The sequence below is a fragment of the Lissotriton helveticus genome, chromosome 4_1 (genome assembly GCF_964261635.1).
Source record: "Lissotriton helveticus chromosome 4_1, aLisHel1.1, whole genome shotgun sequence".
In the NCBI taxonomy this organism is placed as follows: domain Eukaryota; kingdom Metazoa; phylum Chordata; class Amphibia; order Caudata; family Salamandridae; genus Lissotriton; species Lissotriton helveticus.
In genome coordinates, this window is record NC_136063.1 from 987,926,253 (window position 1) to 987,949,474 (window position 23,222).

Here is a 23,222-nt window from a genome sequence, read left to right on the forward strand (position 1 = left end):
AAGCAACAGAAAGACCAGCTGCCCCCCACAGGAGCTGCAAGGCACGCCAACGCCGCCTAGGAGTCCGAATGTCCTACCTGGAGCAGGAGGTCCATAACTATAAGAACTTGGTGGAGGGCCTCCGCTTCGAGCTTGCCACCCTCCGCAAGGAGTATGATGCCCATGCCGCAAAATGCACCAGCACCCTCCAGTAGTGGAGTGTCCCTTGCCCTTTTTTTAGAGACTTTTGGGGGGTGGGATTTGGGAGTTGGGTTCTTTTTGGGACTTTTCAAAGACAATCGTTGGGGTTAGGGTGGGTCTTGAGGGAGATTATTTTGTTAGGGCTACATAAATATACATTTTTAAACTTTATCTGACCATACCTGTTTTTTACTGCTTTTCAGTCTGGTGGGTGGGGGACGGGGGTGTAACAGTAAGTTTGTTTTCCTGAACAGTCGTAGGACTTTAGTAGTACTACCGTCAATCTCTCGTCTAGTCCTAAATAATACTCCATTATACTACCTCCCACCAAACGCTTATCTTACCTGTAATTTGTGTTAGAAATTAGGGCTAGGCCCAGGGCTGGCTCCACGTGAAATGGGGATTAACGTTGGCAATCCTGGGCGGGTGAAATTTCCTCATTGCGGTGGTACTAGTGGTGTGACACAGTGGCAGTTGCATGCCTATGGAAAAAAAGAAAACGAAACCTGGTTTGTCCTTACTGTAGCATTACAACGGTTACGGTACGATCGAGAATATAGCAGGTGACAGTACACTAGAACAGTGCCATAATGTAGCCTAACAAATGGTAAAGTATTTGCTTGCAAGTATAACTAGTACTTGCGTTGAATTTATTTGACATTGGCTCCTACTACTAGAAGATATAGTACTGAAGCTGAGTAAGTCTAGAAGATATCCTCGTATTCCTTCACCAGCCTGTTGCTATGACCTTGTCCTCCCCAGCAAGTGTGTGGAATTATTGATGTCATTTTAGTCAGACATCAAGCAAAACAACACAGCCCGGGGGAAGAGGGTTAGGGTTTGGAAAATGGATGGGAATGGGGGTTTCTTTTTGGGTAGGTTTTGTTGAGAGAAGAAAAAAAAAGCACAGCATGGACAATCAATAATTGAAGATAAAGAAATCTTTGGGTACAAACTAAAGCTAACCACATGCAGTCACACTCATAGAAGAAAACAATGGATACTGTATCTGTATTCTGTATGTTGTTGGAGTTGTCCTGTTGAATTTGGTAAGTAAGTTGCATGCAGCAAACAATTCCTCTTATTAGCGGCACTCCTCCATTCCAGCTGACGCTTCGTCCATCAATGTTGGTGACCAGTGACCACTGACAGAAGACACCCTGTCCACTGCCTGCCCGGCGGATGTTGACTGAAACCCGGCCTGTAATTATTGAACGGAAAACAGGAAGTGCTATTACAATACCACTGCTAAATAAATATAAGGTATGTACGCTGTGTGGTGCAAAAAGTCACACTTTGATTTTCCTAATAGACAGTACAATATTTTTGAAATTGCGTAATCTGTCTGAGTCACCTTTTTAAGGATAAATAAGTATGGCCAAATTAATTTAGCGGATCTTTCCCCTCAAGCTAGGTGTACCGTAAACTGTGTTTTAGAACAAAATTAGACCTTCCCAGCAATGCTCCCACCAAGACCCTTACTAAAGCCAGTCGCAAAAATGTAGAAGACCCCCAATCAGATCTCCAAAAACGATGCCTAGCAGAAAAATGGTGACAAAACGTACTTTGAAAGTAACAGTAGGCCCAAATACAGACCGTGGATTGTATTCAAACCACTTGCAAGCAAGCAAAAGTATACATAGCCAGCATCGCTCCAACAGTGCTCTAAAACCCCAGAACTGCGTTGCAATAGAACACCCCGAAACACATGCAATCCTGCTGCTAGGGCTAACCCTAACGAACCCCAACTTACAAAAAGTGCCAAAACTGGTGTTTCCTTATAGATTTTGTCCAAAACACTTCTATCCGGTATTAGACCTTCCCAGGAATGCCCCAGGCAAGACCCGCCAACCCACCCGCAAAAAACCACGCGACAACACCCCCAAACAGCGAAAAAGCTAAATCTCATACTTACAATATCTCTCGGCCTTCGGTCCAAACGCGCTGTGCAGCTAGGTCATCATCAATCATCATAACTCCTGTTTTCCACCACGGATTTCCTGAAAAGCAAATGCAATCAAGATTAGACTGTCGCAGCAGTGCTTCGACAGAGACCCCGGCCGCAACCCACCCACGAACAGCAGGAAGCCCCCCAAAACGCTACATTGAGCAAGATGTCAGAAGAAATAGCAAAAAAAAGGCTTTTCCTTAAGGATTTTGTCCAAAACACTTCTATCCGGTATTAGACCTTCCCAGGAATGCCCCAGGCAAGACCCGCCAACCCACCCGCAAAAAACCACGCGACAACACCCCCAAACAGCGAAAAGCTAAATCTCATACTTACAATATCTCTCGGCCTTCGGTCCAAACGCGCTGTGCAGCTAGGTCATCATCAATCATCATAACTCCTGTTTTCCACCACGGATTTCCTGAAAAGCAAATGCAATCAAGATTAGACTGTCGCAGCAGTGCTCCCAGACCCCAAAACTCACCCACAAACACCCGGAACCCCGCCAAAGAGCACCTCAAAGGCAAGCAAGTCAGCAAAAACGGCAAGAAATTTCCACCTCATATTTGGTCCAAAACACTTTTATCCATTATTAGAGCTTCACAGCAATGGGCCCAAATCCGTCAACTCACCCGCAAAGAAGTAGAACACCCCCACAAGTGCTGAGTCTTTCTTCATTGGGCGTAATCCAGCACTCTGCTTTGAGGGAAATCGCAGTCTGGAGGAGGAGGATAGAGGAGCATGTTCTTCAGAACTTGTGAACCTGAGGAATGTAGACTGCGGCACCTTCAAATCAATAAGCAAACAAGTGAAGACAGTTCTGCTGATGGTCTTGTTTTTGGGATTAGGTGATTAAAGTTTGAATTAAATTAACTGTGCAAAACAAAGAAAGAGAGACACACAGGAATAAAAGTGAATAAGGACGAAAAAGAAAGTTATTGATTCATTGTCTCATTTTCAGGGCTCGGTGTCAGGGAATAAGAAGAAGATTTCGTCATCATACTCTGCGAATTCAGGCAGGATGAGGTCAGTGCCACCGAACAGAGAACAAATCCCCTCATCTACGTTGCCGTCCTCCTCGTCTTCATGCGGCGTGCTTTCTCGTACTTTGTAATCTGGTGGTATGAGGTGCTGATTCATCTTGATCATTGTCAGCCGCTCCACATTTTTGGGCAAGAGGCGGCTCCGTTTGGGAGTTACAATGCCACCAGCAGCACTGAAAACACGTTCAGAAGACACACTTGCGAGTGGGCAAGACAAATAGTTTATAGCCAGGTTGGAGAGCTGTGGCCACAATTGTTTTTTCCCATGCCAATACTGCAATGGCTCATCATTAAGAAAGACCTCTGTTGAGTCAGTCAGATAGTCCTGCACCATCGACTCAAGGTCCTCAACGGTTCCTCCACTTTGCTTACTTTTTGCTGTGCCTGTGACCTTTTTTCGAGTACCATACCCAAGCAAACTTAGCCAATCCTCGTCAGCAGCCACTGTTACTCTTGTGTGTGGTGCAGATGATCCGGTTGCCGGTGTCTTTAACGGCTGAGAGGTCACTTGTGCCCCAGCCACAGGTGCAGAAGTGGATTCTTGTGACTGGGGATGGCCTGCTGATGCTGATGCTGATGTACTGTCTTCTCCTTCAATAACCTGCCGTTCTTTTTCAAACCTCTTGGCTGACCAGGCTAACCAATGTTTATACTTTTGAACATCTGCATCAGCAAAAGGAAAGAATGCTTCGCCTGCCAGCGCCTTTTTGTAGCGTGGATCCAGAATAGTAGCACAAATGTAATGCTGTTCTGACTTGATCTTTTGAAGACGTTCATCACCACGTAGGCGCTCTAATAATTTCTCAGACAAAATAAAATGGTCTTTTTTTTGTACATCTTTTTCAAACTCAGAAGACACCGCCATCAGTTGGTGCTCCAGCATGCACAACAATGGGATAGCTTTTCCCAAATTACAGTCCTCCTGGCTGACTGCACGCGTGAAGAACTCAAAAGGACGAAGCATGTCTGTCAGGCTTTTAACTATGTCCCATTGCGCCCCACCCATCCGCATGTCCTCCTTCTGAGATGTACCCTCTGTGAAGAAATAGTGATCGAGTACCGTATACTGCTCATACAGACGCTCAAGCATGTAGAAGGTTGAGTTCCAACGTGTTGCCTCCTCCTGGATGAGTGCTTTCAATGGTATTCGACTTTGAAGTAGCAGCCTCCTCAGATGCTTCCGGGCCTTAAAAGAATGGCTGAAATGGTTGCACATTTTGCGGCAGGTGGCCATTACCGCGAACGCGGCACTGTCTCTATCACTCAAGAATTTTTGAACTACCAGGTTGATACAGTGCGCCAAACACGGCACTCTAAAATAGCGACCCAGCGCCATGGCCTTAACTACATTGGCGCCATTATCCGTGGAAACATAACCAATCTGGCGTTTTTTTGGGGATAGCATTTTCAAGACCTTTTTGTCAAACTCGTCCAAAATGTTTTGGGATGTGTGACTTTTCTCCAAGCCAAACATGGCTAGTGTTGCATGTTTCCAAGCAGCTTTGAAAACTTTGTCCGGGTCAACACCTGCGTTTAGCTTTGATTTAACACCTAAAAAAGAGACCCAGTGTGCAGTGATGCACATGTAATCAGCGCCTGCGCCACTGGTCCACATGTCTGTTGTCAGATGTATTGTGTGAACAGCACTCTTCTGCAAAGCTGCCCCAATCGCCTCCAGCACATCTTCATGTAGTGCTGGAACCGCAACTCTGGCAAAATAGAACCGGCTAGGAACCTTCCATTTAGGGCAGAGCGTTGCCACTAATTCTAGAAAACCTACCGCTTCTACAAAAGAAAAAGGGAGAAGGTCCACAGCTAGCATTTTAGCCAGCTTAGTGTTATACAGACGCGTCAGTGGGTGGTTGCGTTCATATGGCACGTCTGAAGTTAACATTGTTCTAATGTTGCCCTGGACCAAGCATTTACGGGCTGATAATGACTTCGTTGACCCAATTTTGCTCGCTGGTGAACTTTTGTGCGTTGCTGTCTCACTCGCTCCAACACTCTTAGTGTGCCTCACATTGGGTGTGCTGCTGACAGGGGTACTGGGTGTAAGGGAAGTGTTTGACACGTCTTCTTCCTCCTCGTCATCATCAGATGCAACATCAACGTTTTCTTGAATTCGGGCTTCCTTGATCGCATCTAGGTGCGCAAACCATTGGACAGTGTGCTGTCTCCTAAGATGACCTCTCTGGCCTCCGGTACCATAGTTGGTACCTGACTTACCACGACTAACTGCAAGCTTACAAAGGGTACAAATGGCAAACTTTGGATTTTTTTGACAAACAGTAAAGAAGTCCCAAACTGGGGACTTGAAGTGTCTGTGGGGCCTGGAGGAGGCGGCGATACTGGTGGTGGTGGTCATGAAGCTAATGCCAGATGAAGTGGAGGATCTGGATTGCCGAACTTTTGTACGTTGTGCACTTTCACCGCCACTAATTAAGGTCGAGGTGGATGGAGGTCCCTTCTTGCCAGAAAGAAATATGGAAGCGGTACGAGTTGGTGTACTACTTAACTCCAATGATTGTGGTGTTGTTTCCACTGCCTCCTCGTCGACAACATCATCATCACGCTCAGCAGCTTTTCGGGCTAGGGTCAAAATGTCTGTTTGCTGCATGCCCGCTGGAGCTGCAGTGACCTTTATGATGACTGGGTCGTTGTTGTCAGAGTCTTCATCAGCAGCAGTATCCGCCACTTCTTGTTGAGCCTCATCATCACACTCCATAACTCTGAGACTTTGGACGAGCTTCCTTTTACGCTTAACTACCTTTGTCAGATCATGGTGTGCCTCACTCTCAGACGGCAGTTGTGCTGGTTCCAAATTTTGATCCGTATCATCAGAAGGAGGTGTGCTTGAAGAAGATATAGACACCACCCTTGATCTCTTCCTTGCTAGGGGTGTGGAAGATGAATGATCATCAGGAGGAGTGTCTTCCTCAAATGATACCTCGCCTTGATTGTCGATTTCCTGATGTGCCCCTACTTCGGGAGGAACAACTATTGTGGGCACTTGTGAGTGTGACCCTCCATGCACCTCTGCTTGCGCATCTCCTTGCGCTGCCTCTCCTTCCACATGTACTTGGGCTTGTACTTGCACATGTGATTGTTGTTGTGGCTGTGGTTGTTCAACACTCGTCAGATGAGCTACAACAACCTGTGTTGATTGCGGGACATTGCTGCTGCTTTCTTGCGATGAGCCACCATCACTGGTCGATGGTGATTGAAGAACTATACTGGCTGCCTCTGCAGCACTCAAGGGCTTGGACTTAAGTTGGCGTGGTGGTGGTGGTGGCACTGAGCCCAATGGAGCGGGGGTGCTGCTGCCAGCTTGGTCCCCAGCAGATCCCGCTGCTGCTGCAGGCATACTTTTTTTTTTACTCCCAAAAAAAGGGGCGGGCGGCACACCAGTCTCCTTGGTAACTTGCTTCTTCTGCTCCTTACTGGCACCTTTCTTGCTAGAGGAGCTACGGGTTACTTTTTTTGGGGCCATCTTCTTCAGAGCAGGTCAGAACAGCAGGCAGCAGTTGCACGAGTTGCAGAGTTGTCTGTGTCCAGACGTGACATCGCGTGACGTTATGCTGCACACACACACCGCTGCAGGACTTCTTCCTGGCACTGGTGGTTCTCTTGAGTCTTGTGCACCCAAAAGCAATGGAAGACAGAGGAACATCAGTTCAGTTATACACCCCAAAAAATCGACAAAACACAGAAAAAGGAGCACAATCCCATGCCATCCATGATGTTTATATTGAAGACACCCCACAGAAAGACTAGGGCCATGCAAGTATGCAACACTCACTACCCCTGGGCATAATGGATGAAAAGTAGGCAAAATAAGTGCAGGCCTCAGACACTGCCTCTCTTCAAAATGGCCCCTTACACCCCAAGCCAGTCCACATCAACAGTACACCCCCAAAAAACAGACAACCAGCCAGAAATCACCACAATCCAATGCCATCCATGATGTTTACATTAAAGAGAGTGAGACCACACTACAGGCACACTCAGTCCATGCACCACTACCCCTTGGCAAAAGGCCCCACCAGCAGCCCCAAAAAAACGACAAAAAACAATAAAATCAGCACAATCCCAGCCCATCCATGGCCTCAATGGTGTTTAAATTCAAGAAGACACCCCTCAGAAACACTAGGCCCATGCAACACTCACTACCCCTGGGCATAATGGATGAAAAGTAGGCAAAATAAGTGCAGGCCTCAGACACTGCCTCTCTTCAAATTGGCCCCTTACACCACAAGCACATGTTGCCTGTACCAGCCAGGACTCAAGATGGCCACCACCACCACCCACATGGCCAGTCCACATCAACAGTACACCCCCAAAAAACAGACAACCAGCCAGAAATCACCACAATCCAATGCCATCCATGATGTTTACATTAAAGAGAGTGAGACCACACTACAGGCACACTCAGTCCATGCACCACTACCCCTTGGCAAAAGGCCCCACCAGCAGCCCCAAAAAAACGACAAAAAACAATAAAATCAGCACAATCCCAGCCCATCCATGGCCTCAATGGTGTTTAAATGGTGTTTAAATTCAAGAAGACACCCCTCAGAAACACTAGGCCCATGCAACACTCACTACCCCTGGGCATAATGGATGAAAAGTAGGCAAAATAAGAGCAGGCCTCAGACACTGCCTCTCTTCAAAATGGCCCCTTACACCCCAAGCACATGTTGCCTGTACCAGCCAGGACTCAAGATGGCCACCACCACCACCCACATGGCCAGTCCACATCAACAGTACACCCCCAAAAAACAGAAACCCAGCCAGAAATCACCACAATCCAATGCCATCCATGATGTTTACATTAAAGAGAGTGAGACCACACTACAGGCACACTCAGTCCATGCACCACTACCCCTTGGCAAAAGGCCCCACCAGCAGCCCCCAAAAAACGACAAAAAACAATAAAATCAGCACAATCCCAGCCCATCCATGGCCTCAATGGTGTTTAAATTCAAGAAGACACCCCTCAGAAACACTAGGCCCATGCAACACTCACTACCCCTGGGCATAATGGATGAAAAGTAGGCAAAATAAGTGCAGGCCTCAGACACTGCCTCTCTTCAAAATGGCCCCTTACACCCCAAGCACATGTTGCCTGTACCAGCCAGGACTCAAGATGGCCACCACCCACATGGCCAGTCCACATCAACAGTACACCCCCAAAAAACAGAAAACCAGCCAGAAATAACCACAATCCAATGCCATCCATGATGTTTACATTAAAGAGAGTGAGACCACACCACAGGCACACTCAGTCCATGCACCACCACCCCTGGGCAAAAGGCCACACCAGAAGCCCCCAAAAAACGACAAAAAACAATAAAATAAGCACAATCCCAGCGCATCCATGGCCTCAATGATGTTCAAATTCAAGAAGACACCCCACAGAAAGACTAGGCCCATGCAACACTCACCACCCCTGGGCAAAGGGCCACACCAGCAGGCCCAAAAAAACGACAAAAATCAGCACAATCCCAGCCCATCCATTGCCTCAATGGTGTTTAAATTCAACAAAACAGTTGTATCATGCACCCCTAACCAACCCTGGTCCTACTGGATACTGTGGCTACCAACAATATAATTTATTTAATGTTCTGAAAAAGTTCCAAAATTGTACTTGCAGCAACTGTAATGCCCCAAACAAACTTACTTGTAAAAGTTGATTTCTAATCCAAAAGTGATCCAAAGACAGTCAAAAAGGCCTCAAATCCAAATATCCAGCAGCACCCACAAAAAGTAATCCTTCCAGCTCCAGATCCAAATGAAAGTGACCAGGAGATGGACAAAGCACTGGGAGGATCCTGCTGGACAGGAACAGGAAGTTGGAGACTGTGGGGCACTTCCTCCCCCCCCCCCAAAAAATGGACTCCTTGCAAAAAAAAAGGCCATGCAAATGTCAACCTGAGGAGTGATTCTGATAAAAATCATAATTTTCTGAAGGTTTATCCTGTTTGCTGGTGATTTTCTTGTGCAGAATTGCAAAATCTCTATTTCGCGAGTGCGAGATTGTTCCTTTCCGCCGCAACTACGTGTTCGCAATTGCGAACTCTCGCGAGGTGTGCTGTGCAAGGTGGCAAGCCGCGATTACGTATTCGCGGGCGCCAAACTCCTGCGGGATCACGCAGCAAGATCCAAAATGGCGCGGCACTCGCTAAATATGATCGAGAAAACCAACTCGGCAAATGCTTAATGACGGAAAGTGAACGCCGCGCACCACGCCGCGCGCCGCAACCAAGCAAAAAATCCGCCGCGAGCGGATTCACGGATTTTCGACAAATTCGCGAGAGTTCGCGGATTGCGGATTTGCCAAAAATCCGAAAAATCCGCGAGCGGAGCGGATTTTACGCCCATGCTTACTCCTAACAAACCCACTGCGCAGGGGAGAGGATTACTGTGTGCAGTACTAAATACAGTAATTATCTCCCTTGCTAGCCGCTTGATTGCAAAAGTAATATCCTGCACGATGCATGCATACAACATATTTGTCATACCCCAAATCCCACAGATTATTTACACTAAAATGGCAAACCGCCATTGCAGATGTTCAAAACATGGTTGAACTAGATTATGAATGAATCCGCCTTGGCAGGGCAGTTGGCAACTCAAACAAGTGGCGAGGTGGTCTAAAATTCACTGAGGCGAATGTGAGGTTCTTTAGGTCTCCCCACAGACAGCTTTAGGGCCAGATGCATCAAAGGGTTTTGCCCATTCTGTGTCTATGGGAAAATGTGTTGATGCATATGGCCCTTAGTCTCTTGTCAAAGATCTTTTGCCTGCAGTATGATACATAAGGACGGCTTTGGGTCAGCCGCTTCCTCGTGATTAGATGACTTTCTTGCTGCTTATATGAATTCACTAACCCCCAGATGCATCAACAACCCATTTTGTGATTCCTTAATAGCGAAAAATACCGATTCGCTATTAAGGAATAGCAAAATGGAATGCATCAAGAAATCACAAAAAAATTGCGATTTCTTAGAATACCTTAATTGCGAATTGCAAATTGCGAGTCGCAATTAAGGAATACCTCCCCATTCATTCCTATGGGCCTAGAGGCGCAATTTCTAAAATTGCGATTTTTGCATTTGGGATGATGCATCCCAAATGCAAAAATACCGGTCGCAAAGGGGCAGATTCTGAGAATCTGCCCCTTTGCGAGCGGATTTTTGTTTGATGCATCTAGCTGTAAGCCTTACTCAATGTCTTTCCCCCTATTATTTTGTTTGTTAAACTCCTGGATCATTGTTGCATTACATTGCTTTAGAATATATAGATTCGATTTTTCTACTGCTGACTTGCTGAGGACTCCTTTTTTGTTTTCTTTTCGGCTCTCCATGGGAACCCAATTTATTTCCTTGCTCGCTCCCTCTCCACTCATTACCCTCACATAATTTCCCTCATGTTGTCTTGTTCTGTTTGTCCTACATGCTTCCCCCAGCCCACTCATCTGTTGCCCCCCTTTCACGCTCCCAATTGTTTGCTTTATTTTATTTTTCCAAAGACCCTGCCAAGGGCTACTGGGCCACTCACTTCTTATTTATTGCTTTTTGCTCTTTATTTTCTCCTGGGCAATTTATTTGTAATGAACAGCCACATGCATCATCGTGATAGAAAGCGAATTCTTATTTGCGAATTTTAGCGAATCGCAAATAAGGATTCGCATAATCGTATGCATCATGAAATTCGCATATTTATTGCGATTCGGTAAAATTCGCATAATTAACCGATTCGCATTAAATATGCGATTTCTATTGTGCGAATTCGCATATTACGAATTCGCAATATGCAAATTCACACACATGATGCATCTCAATGAGGGTGCTGCCTGTGAGGCAGGAAAACAATCAAGTACACCTGAAGCACCATTTCAAATGCTTCAGAGTGTACTGGCAGTTTGAGCTGTGGCTGTTTGAGGTGGAGGAGCCTGGTTTTCAGTTGTATTGCGATGGATCCTGTGAATGCTTCAGAAGACAGCAACAACAGAAAAAGAAAGGTCAAGTTCAGTGACCTCGAGTTGGAGATCCTAATAGAGGAGGTCACAGCTAGGCAAGATCAACTGTTTGGAAAAATGTCCCTGAAAGTGCCTGACAGGGTCAAAAGGAAGCTGTGGCTGGCAATTCAAGCTAAAGTCAACGCAGTTGGTGTGGCACATAGGGACATTACAAATCTTCAGAAAAGGTGGTATGATCTGCGCAGTCGCGCTAAAGAAAAAATTGCAACACGAATTAAGAGCGCCAAGAAGACTGGTGGGGGACCTCCAAAAGACAAGCCAAACACACCCCTGGATGATCTTGTGGAAGGGACACTTACTACTGAGGCAGTCATTGGCTTATTGGATCTTGACACTTCAGACCTCCCTGGAACATCTCAAGGTAACAGTGGCTCATGTCATTTTAATTTATATCTTTGGACATTAATGTCAAAAGTTAAATAATTATAATTTTGTCTCCTCTAAAATCTTTTTAACTGAAGTTAATCCTGGTGTTATTTGATAGAAACAACAATGCATTGTGGTACTTGTAGTGTTAGAGAATGGGTGTTAAGGAAAAACTAATATAATCCAACATTCTGAAAACACATAGTACAACAATTTCAAAAGAAACATTTTTAATAATAAAAAAACTTGTCTTCCAATGTCTTTTGGTTTTTTATTTTACTTAGTCAAAAAATTGATTGTCATATACAAAGTAAAGTAAATACTATTTTTTTTTTCTTTTAAATAGATGCAGATTTGGATACACAATTTATAGACTTTGTAGAGTCATTCACAGATGATTTACTAAATTCAATTGACATGAATAACTCAGAGTCATCCTCACCAATAGTGCAGAGAGTCAATGCACGTCAAAGAATACGCCAGCTGCCAGATTCAGACAGTGAAGTTACTCAAAATAAAAATGTAGTAGTGCAAGAGGCACCCTAAAACCCAACTCCTGTTCAAACACAAAGTCACAGACGCCATAGACTGCAGCAGTTTTTCAGGCGCAGGAGACGTCAGGGTCAGCGTAGATCCAATAATGACAGCAATGCCAGTGCTGTTGAACTTAAACTCGTTAAAATTCACCGGCTACAAGGAAAGGATATTCGCGTTATCAAAAGGAAAATAAGTAGCATGACTGATGATGTGAGTGGCATTAACAGAAGTTTAAAGGAGATATCTGCACACATGGATAATGCTAATGAAATGACTGCTCAGAAGTTAGACAAAATTGCAGCATCCTTGGACAGAATGTGTGCAAAAATGCATGCTCAATCTTTACTCCACATAAAAAGGGCAAATCAGACAGTAATGACCATTAATACTTGTAGTAGGGTGATGAATAAAATGTGCACGCAAACTGCAACGCTGATTAGAAATGGAGTCACTATGCAGAAGGGCCTTATACAATGTTGTACAGAAATTTCAAAAGGTATGTCTTCACTCATGACTTCAGGTGAAAAATTGCATAATGTGTCAATCTTGGACATGTCTGTTGAGGAGGACTGTACTCCAAGTAATGATGAAGTCCCAATGGAAGGGAGTTCTTGTAAAAATGTAGAACGCCGTAGTATGAGGAAAAATCTTAAAGGTACAATAAAGATCAAGGCTAAAGAGAATGTACCAAATTAAGCCTTAAGGGTCAGAGGGAGAAAGAAGTAGGTTGCCTTACAAATTAAGCATTTTTCTTTGAGTTAAACATGTTTTTGAGTTTCTACACATTAGTGAAGTAACAATAATAAATATGTTGATACCACCATGACTTATAATGGTGCTGACAAAGATGTTAGATTCCCTTCATTTGAAAAAATTAATAAAATCACTTGCAAAACTATCACTTTGTCTTTGGCATACCTGTATCAAAAGTAATGTTGTGTGATCTCAGCACGCCTTCTCCTTCCCTCTGCTGCGTCTGGACCATGTACGCTGGCTTGGGGTTGTGGGGGTTGATTGTCATTGTTGGGCATTCCTTCTTCAAAATCCAATTCAAGGCCTCTCTTAGTTGCAACGTTGTGCAGCATGGCACAAGCTGCAACAATTTTACAGCACACTTCTGGGCGATATTGTAAGGAGCCTCCTGTTTTGTGAAGTATACGAAATCTTGATTTCATCACTCCAAAAGTTCTTTCAATTACATTACGTGTAGATATATGGGCTTGGTTAAACAGTTGCTCTTTACGAGTACTTGGAGTCAGATAGGGAGTAAGTATGAATGATCTTATTCCATAAGCACTGTCACCTATTGGTCATGATAAGACAGAATAAAAATTAGTAATGTGAAAGTTAGAATATTCCTGAGCCATTAAAAAGTATTCAAAAAAATATTTCTTACCTAGCAAATAACCATCACCAAAATCTCCAGCTAACAGCCTTCCATGAATGCCACTTTGCTTGAAAATGTAAGAATCATGGGCACTACCTGGAAAGCTGGCTACCAGGTCAGTAATTATAGTTTTGGCATTACATATTGCTTGGATATTTAGGGAATGGTAACATTTTCTATTGCGAAAAATGTACTCCTTGTGTGCAGGAGGGCATATAGGAATATGTGTGCCATCTATGCAGCCAATCACATGTGGGAAATGTGCCAAATTATAGAAATCTAACTTTGTTTGGAGTAAATCTTGTGCAGTAGTTGGAAATGAAATGTAATGCCTTATCCTATGAATCATGGCATCAAGAAAATTATTAAAAAATCTAGACAATGAACTCTGGGACACACCACCAGCAATGGCTATGACACCTTGGAATGAACCTGAGGCAAGAAGGTGAAGTGAGCAAAGCACCTGAACATGTGTGGGAATGGCTTGGGTCCTACGAGTATGCCTTTGTAAATATGGGTCTAGATCAGCTATCAATTCCATTATGGAATCACCATTGAGCCTATATTTTTCATATATCTCTGGATCACTCTGCCCCAATAAAGTGATGCGCAACCTAAATATCCTATCAGTGATCATTCTCCTCCTAGCTGCAGCTCTCAATCTCCGCCTACGTCCAAATATGATGACTGCAGCCATGGCAAATGCTTGTGACATCCATTGGTGTTCCCCTTATATGCATTTGCAATCACTCTCAGCTGTTGTTTTTTTGCGAAAAAAAATAGCACCACCTCTGACCACTTCTTATTTTAAGAAATGCAAATTGCGATTTTGACTAAAAATGCAAAATGCGAATTTTGATGCATGCACATTTTTCGTTAGAAAATGCGATTCCTATTTTATGCGAATTTTTTTAAGGATTCGCACATGACATAGCGATTCCTAAATTAGCGAAAAGTAGTAAAAGTTTGATGCATCCCAAAACCTATTTTTGCATTCGCAAACGGCCGATTTCTGAGATTCGCACCGTTTGCGAATGCAAAAAGCAATGATGCATGTGCCCGTTACTGTTCTAAAGGGGGCTTTGTCCATGTTGGAATGGCAAATTAATAATGCGAAAATGAGAGCTGCTGCATCATGGTGCAAGCCCAGGCACAGTGGCCAAAGTGGAAAGATTCTTCTTTATAGGAAAATAATATTTCAAGATGGTCACCTATTGATTGTGATGCACCTGTCATTTTGGAATGTTTTTTTTATTAAAAATGAAAAACATCATTACAGATGGTTTCCAAGCATGTGTGAACAGGTGTTGTGACGCACCAGTGCTAATTTAGCACTTTCACTGTACCATTTCAAAATGGAATATAGCCCTTTTGATTGGTAAATTAAAATTAAAAATGAACTGCGCCAATGCAAACAAACATTGGCAAAGCTGATAGATCGGTGCCTGCCCTTTAAAGTTAAGACCTACTGGCTTTGTCAATGCTGCTATTTTATTTAATTTTCCATTTCATTTCCATTTCATGCTGGCAATTAGCCCTATATCCAACACCATTTTGCGTAATGAGAGCCAAAGTATACTGAGTAAAAATGTCTGCTCTACTGTGTGCAAAAGTATCGATACTGAGGGACAGGGGACTGAGGCAATGAACATAACATGACGAAAAAAGTCTCTCAGTTGAGACGCAACAGTGTTTAATTCACATTGGTGTAATCCCACACGATTTCTGGCTTTTTGTGTTACTGTTGTTACGTGTAATGCCCGAGATTACCGCACCTTGTGTAAAAGGGATTGTTTTCAGGTAAAAAACATACCACGGTAACCATGCTAGAAGGCTTTACCAAATGTGAGAAGTAGTTTCATTTACAGTTGGGTGCCAATATTGAACCCAAAATTCACTTTGAGTTGAATTTCAACACCGGCGTACTGTTCCAATACAATTTGTACCACACATGGATCATTTGGTGTACAGGGGAAGTGCCATATATAGTGAGGCTACTATACATACAGAAGGAAAATTCCTCTTCTGGTTTTGATGAGTCCTTCCTGGTCCTGGTCTTTGTTCAGCGCTTGGTTATTATGGATTTGGATTTTGTAGAGATAGCATCACTCATCTTTTGTCTGTAATCGATCCTGCATCATCAACTTTGGGAATTTTTGCCCTTTTTGGAAAATCAAGTAAGTTCAGCCAAGCACTTTGTAAAATGTTTGATGTTTGATGGAGGGTATGCAACACTATTTTTCCCCAGGGTTTGGACTAGGAGTTTCAAGGCAGCTGCACCTGATTACTAGGGCTATGAAAGGCCAGGTTTAGGGCGTCTCAGCCCAGGCGTCGAGGTGAAGGGCAGAGAGGATATGGGCAGTTACCTGTTTGAGCCTGTTCGAGACTGGTCGGGACTAGGGCCAGAAATGCTGCCCATTTTTCCATTTAGCAATACCCAGCCCACACCATCCAAATCCACAAACAGGGAAACATACTCACACCAAATGTACACCACGCACCACACTATGCACAGATTAATCTACCAGCATGCACCACAAACCCAACCAAACCACATATACACACCCTACTAAGCCAACTGCCACACATATCCACCATCACCTAAAAACAGTACACAACTCTATCCTATACCACTAACCAATACACTCATCACTAACACAACGCCAATCAACACCATACATAACTACATCCCATTCAGACACACTCCACCTGCTGTAATTAATCATCCTTCCATCACTTGTCCAACAAACACCCTCCTCTCCCTTCTACCATAATAACACTAACGCACAACACACACACTGCACACCACCACTCTTTGTAACTCTTGCAACAAACCAGTCTAAGATAAACACTCTCACCTCTACTTCATTCCCTCCTACACACAACATACACTCTACTCATAAACAAATCACCACCCCCTCTACGTCACAACCTCCTCTCACAAACAATACTATACAACCAAATCCATTGCATGAAACATATACATCAGCACCTCTTTTCACTAATCCTCAAAAGCAAAACATATCACACACACCAGCACAACAAGATCTTCAAAGTGCAACACCTCATAATACTTACCATCACAAAATACAAACATATACCCACCTTTCACACCACACAAAGGAACACACTCCAATGCCAAGCTTTCACTCTTCCACCACACCTAACACAGATACAGCAATACAGCACCTCTCTTCTAACCGCATCTCATCCATTGGACAATTTAGAACATTACTACATGTCCCATATGCTGCACCACCTCCCCTTACTCATACACCTTCCGCCTTAAACACACACAAAAAATATAAGCAACATGCCACATCTCACAATTTTGCTTCCCCATGTCTACTTCACAACAATGTTACACCCCAAAAGCAACACAGCACTCCAACTCACTCTCAAACACCATCTCCAACTCATACACATGCAGACCCATCAAAATGCCTTCTTAGCATGCTGGATGAGGAACACGATACAGAACAGCTACACGATTGCTATCCTAATACAGCTAGTACCAGCACTAAAAACACACCTGCTACAAACCCACACAATACTGATCACTCTTCTACAAAACAAAGTCCCACTATCACCAAAGGCCACTCACTAAACTGTCTACTAATAAATGCTCGATCCCTCTCTAAAAACAAGCATCACATCTACGACCTTCTCACCAATGCAAAACCAGACATACTTTTCATAACCAAATCATGGTTGGGAGAGGATATGGCTCCAGTCCTGCATGAAGCCATTCCTCTAGGCTATCACATAATCACCCAAAATCGTATATGCCAAAAAAGGAGGTGGTCTATCTGTTGTATTCAGGCAAACAATACATATCACTAAAATTGACAACATCTTCATAAAGAATTGTGAGGCTCTTCTAACAAGTTGCAATCCTACACCGTCTTCCTCCTGTAACTTTCTGCTCCTTTACAGACCTCCATCTAGCAAGGCAACATTCCCAGAAGCACTTCTAGACACAGTCTCAAACCTGATAACAATACACTCCAACCTATGCGTTCTGGGTGACCTTAACATTTTATTTGATAAACCCAATATGACCCATCCAAAAACAATAATCACCGGCCTAGACGCATTGAACCTGCATCAGATTGTCCACAATCTAACACACACTGCTGGACATATCCTAGATGTCATTTTTGCAAATACTGAACTAGTTACCTTTCAAACTATAACTCCAGTCAAAAGGTAAGACCCCCGCTTGCTTGCTTTCCAACATAAAACAACGCTAAGCGACTCACCTAAAACTACCTTACATCCATCCATCAATCGGCCGTGGAACAAACTCAATTTTGAACACTTGGAAACACAACTAACATCCAGTACAAATCTGGAAACCATAAATTCTGTTCAAAATCTATATGAGTGGCTACAGGAAGCTTTTGACATCCTGATACCACTCAAAACCACACAACAGAACAAAAGAAAAAAACGCCGTGAAGAAACATAGAAATAAAAGACATAAAACAACAAATTAGAAAGCTGCAACGTACCTGGCTCAAAACAAACGCCAAACAAGACAAACTTCACCTACAGAAAATTAACAAATTATACAAGTCGCCTATCAAAAAAGCGAAGAAAAGGTATTATTCAGACAGAATTCAAAACGCTAAATGTGCAAATAAAGAATTCTATAAAATACTCAATGAATTTCGCAAACCAAATTGCCTAGAAGGAACTCATCCTGTTATTCAAGATTTCACAGACAAATTGGCAAATCATTACACGGATAAAGCAGACACGTTAGATTCGTACTTAAAACAGAAACAAAGCACCAGCACTAACCCTTGTACAAAACAACAATCCAAGAATGTTCTAATCAAGCCTCTCCGTTCCTTCGAACACATCTCACACAATGACTTTATGGACCTGGTCAAAGCAAGCAGGCCTGCCGGCAGCCCTTCTGACCCCTGTCCGCCACAAACTTTCAAGACAATTCTTTTAACAACTTCTGCTGCCACTCCAGTAAGAAGAATCATCAACGATTCCTTAACTACTGGAATGTTTCCAGAAGAACTCAAAAAGTCATACATACGCCCTTTACTGAAGAAAACAAACTTGGACCCGCGGAACCCTGATAACTACAGACCCATTACAAACAGGATTCCGTCCGGGAAGAGGCACTGAATCTGCCCTCCTTGCCATCTGGGATGACTTAAAGAATACAGTTGACCGCAACGGGGTTGCTACGCTATTTCTCTTGGACCTCTCAGCTGCCTTTGACACGGTTGACCATGACACTCTGAAACAAAGACTTTATGAAGCCGGCATAGAGGGAACTGCTCTAGACTAGATCGCATCCTACCTTCAAAACAGAACTAATGTCATCCATACCCCACCTTTCTTGTCCAAACCGTACTCCATAAAAGCAGAAAGCAGGGGTCCCTCAAGGTTCTATCATCTTGCCCATGCTTTTCAACATCTACATGAAGTCATTACCAGTACTGATCAATAAATTTCACCTTACGTGCTATAACTATGCAGGTGACACGCAATTACACCTTCAACTGGAATGCCCCAAAGATACTGGAAAATCACCAATTTTCAGCTGTCTCAGAGCCGTGGATCAGTGGATGACTTGGAGCCATCTCAAATTGAATGCTTCAAAAACTGAAATACTCATGTGTGGCGATTGGAAACATTACAACTCGCTTGCAGCATGGCCTGATGAACTGGGATCACTGCCTAAAGTATTGAAGGAAGTAAGAAACCTCGGAATGACCATGGACTCCAAGCTGTCGATGAATGCCCAAGTGGATAGTGGATAAAAACGCTGCGACAAATTTTCTCTTATTTGGGATTTCCACACAAGGTCCAAAACGCTGCGACACATTTTCTCTTATTTGTGATTTCCACACAAGGTCCAAGCTACCATCTCCCTTGGTCTGTCCAAACTCGATTACGCCAATATCCTCTACCACGGATTACCTTTAACGACCATGAAAAGACTACAACGGATTCAGAACTCGGCTGCCAGACTACTCTTGCATATCAAACCGCGAGACCACATCCCCCCTGCCTTGAAAACCCTGCATTGGTTACCGGTTGCCAGAAGATCCATGTTCAAGCTGCTTTGTATCACCCACAAAGCAATACATGGAATGGGACCACTCTTCATCAGGAATAAAATCACCAAACACATTCAACAAAGGAACCTCTGCTCTAAAGGAGCATCTCGCCTCAAAATCCCACCATACAAGTAAAAAAAACAAGAATGGCAGATCCTTCTCTGTTCAAGCAGCCAAACTATGGAACTCTTTACCCTCAACATAAGGTCCACAGACAACCACCTTATCTTCAGAAAACTACTCAAGATTTGGCTCTTCCCCACATAAGCACCATACGCAAACAGAAATTTACAGCATATCCCTCTGTATATAAGCATTTGTTTTCACTATAGATATGTACTTATCTTTGTGTATTACTTTGTATAAACATGTAAAATAATATTATGTTGTTAAGAGAAAAAATAATAATAAATAAATAAAAATTATCTTTGGCCTACATGTACATACTTCCATTGTGCATCTATATACCTTCCATGTACTTGGATCTGTGTGTCTGTTACTTTTCTCCTGAAAAAGCATATCCAATACACTACCCTATTTCTCATCCTGTGCCTCAATCAATATTTTTAATCTACATATACTTACCTCCTTTATGTATCTATATACTTTCAATGTACTTATGGATCTATATATTTATCACTTTCTTCTAATTTAGCATTTCCAATGCACTGCCCTATTTCTCAGCCTATACTTTGCTAAATATATCTTCTAGCCCAACCTTCTGACTCATCTCAAACTTATTTCTACTACTCCTTCCATTGCAGTACCAAATCTCTCATCCTATACATCTATCAATACATCCTCTACATCGACTCTCTCATTTATCCCAAACCCCATACCCCTACTATGATCACCAAAATAACCCTTTCTAGACTCTCTCCTACTCTACCCCTCCTTGCATCATCTGACACCTCTTTTTACTGTACCGATCCCATAAAACAAACCTTTCTAAACTCTTCCCTCTGACTCCTCCCCTCAAAAACTCCTTTTTACTCATCCAAAAGCATCCTCCTACTGCTAAGACCTGAAAAAAAACCTTCACTCTTATCTCTCCACTATCCTTTTCAATAAAAATTAACAGACTAACATGTTCACTTCTCAAATTCCATATTCAACTATACTAATATACTACCCAAATAACTGAATAACGTATCCACTACTCAAATTACTTCATGTTTATACTATACTTATTTTCAACACTAATCCTTTATGGGTTCCGGAGTGGCGTGCTACTCACCAGAAAAGTGCTTCAACACCCATCAGGGGTAACAAGTGCTATAAGAATGCAAATCTTTCTTCCCCTTTTATCCCTCTGCAATCCTTCTCACTCCAAGTAACTGACTAATATCCACCACTGTAATTACTACACATTTCACCATATTAATTCACCACTAATCCTTTATAGGCTTCTTGAATAGTGTGCATCAACAAGCGCTATATAAATACAAACCTTTGTCCTCTATCCTTCTGCTATCATTCCAAATCCAAATAACTGACTAACCTATCCACCACTTAAAATGTACTTGCATGTTTCACTATACTAATTCAACACTAATCCTCTATAGGTCCCGGAGTAGCGTAGTATTTGCCGAAAAAACGCTTCGACGCCTTGTCAGGGGTAGTAAGCGCTATATAAATGCAATTACAATACAATACAATACAATATAGTCTCAAGCTCAGTGTACTTGTTGTCTATATCAGTTAATATTCTGTGGTGTTTGACAGTTTGAGTCCTAGTCTGCTGTAATCCTTTGATGGTTTTTTAATGGATTTTTCACATTCTTACTGCTGCTGTGCTAGAGCTATTTCTGTGGATCAGAAATTAGCTTGAGTTCATGACAAATGTAGGTAATGTTTTGTCTGATTGTGTATGTTGGTGGCTTGGTGGGGGCAGTTGCAGGAGACCAGCCATTTTCTATTGTTCTCAGCCACCTTCTTCCCCATGTGCTTGTTCAATATTTTGTGTGGGTGTGGTTGTGTGTGAAAGTGCTAATTTAATACAGGTCTCTGGGGTCGATTAGGCTTAAGTAGTGAAAGAGCTGGAGCAGAGATCTTTTACCACCATAGACAGTGGTATATGGTTGCTTGATACTGGAACTTTTAAACAAATGTGCTGCTTGTTTCCTAGAAATGTAACAGCATTTGTTGATATCATCATGTGGCATCGTTCTAGTTGTTTGGCAGCTATTGCCGGATCCGGAAGGTTAGGCTCCGGAACCGGAAGTCGGCCATTTTGTGTGCCGCCGGCTAGGAGCAGTGAATGCACGTACCCGGCGCTCCGGGAATAAAGGCTTAAACTACACAGCCTGTCTCTGTGTCTCTTTGGGGCAAAGAACTCCACTTTTACAATGGCGACGAGGCGGGATTCGATCCAGCATTAGCAACGCTGGTCCCGCGGCAGAAAACAAAAAAAAAACAAACGGAATTTCCTGCAACATACAGGACAGATCCCCCGAACCCACGGAGCACCACACAGAGACTCAGGAGACATCCCGGAGCACGGCAGAGGCGACGGCTAGTGCACCTGCTGACGGGCAGTCGGCGTACCACCACCCGCAGGGCAGGACACTCACACACCCTCTGCTAGCCTTCACAAAAGAGGACGCCACCATCCAAGAGGTGACTAGGGGTTACCAGAGGCGAAGAAACGGCTACACTCGGCGTGGCGACCGCGTGGACACCCACCTCGAACGCAGCCAAGGAAGGTGGCCACCCCAGAAGGCAACCACCCTGCACCAGGCATGCTGGCGGATCAGCAAATAAGGGGTGAGGTGGCAGGCAGAACTGACGGTGGTAGACCACGCGCTGACAACAGGGTAGAAGGTGCGACCGGAGGAGCAGACAGCAGGGAGAACGACGAAGAGGACAGCGAAACCAGACAGGCGCCCGGTAGCCCGCCCAACCGAGCGGTTCCCGCCCAGAGGATCCAGAGCGGCGGCAAGATGGCGACACCATCCTCTTCCCTCACCCACATGGTCCCGTTCCTACCGAAGAGAGGGGAGCCCACGATGCCGTGGGAAGACTGGAAACGATACTTCCTCAACTACCTGGAAGCATTGGAGGACGAGAGTGAAACCGCCTGCACGAGCCAAAGGAGAAGAAAGATACTACTTCATAATTTAGGCCCGGAGGGGTTGAGAATCTACGACACCATGGTCAAAGGCACCAGAGACGCGACCGACACAGACGTGTTCCGGCATGCGATCGATGACCTGGACGCACACTACAGACCGGTGGTATGCGTAGCCATTGACAGACATTCCTTCTTCCACAGGAAACAAGAGAGTGGAGAGACGGTGGATGAATATGTGGCAGCTCTGCAGAAACTCGCCATCACGTGTAAGTTTGGAGCCCTGCATGACGACTTGATACGGGATCAAATCATTATGCACACGACGAGCACACATGTGCAGGAAAAGCTGTGGGTGAACGGAGATGCGCCCTTGAAGGAGGTGTGGGCCATGGTGAAGAAGGCAGAGTTGTCCAAACGGTGCGCACAGGCAGCCAGGAAGGACGGAGGTGGAACACAAACAGTTTGTAGAGTCATGGTTCACAACAAGGGAGACAAACCGAGACAACGAGAACCCACAAGAGTTCCAGACAGCAGAAGAAACCAACACACGGGAGGAGA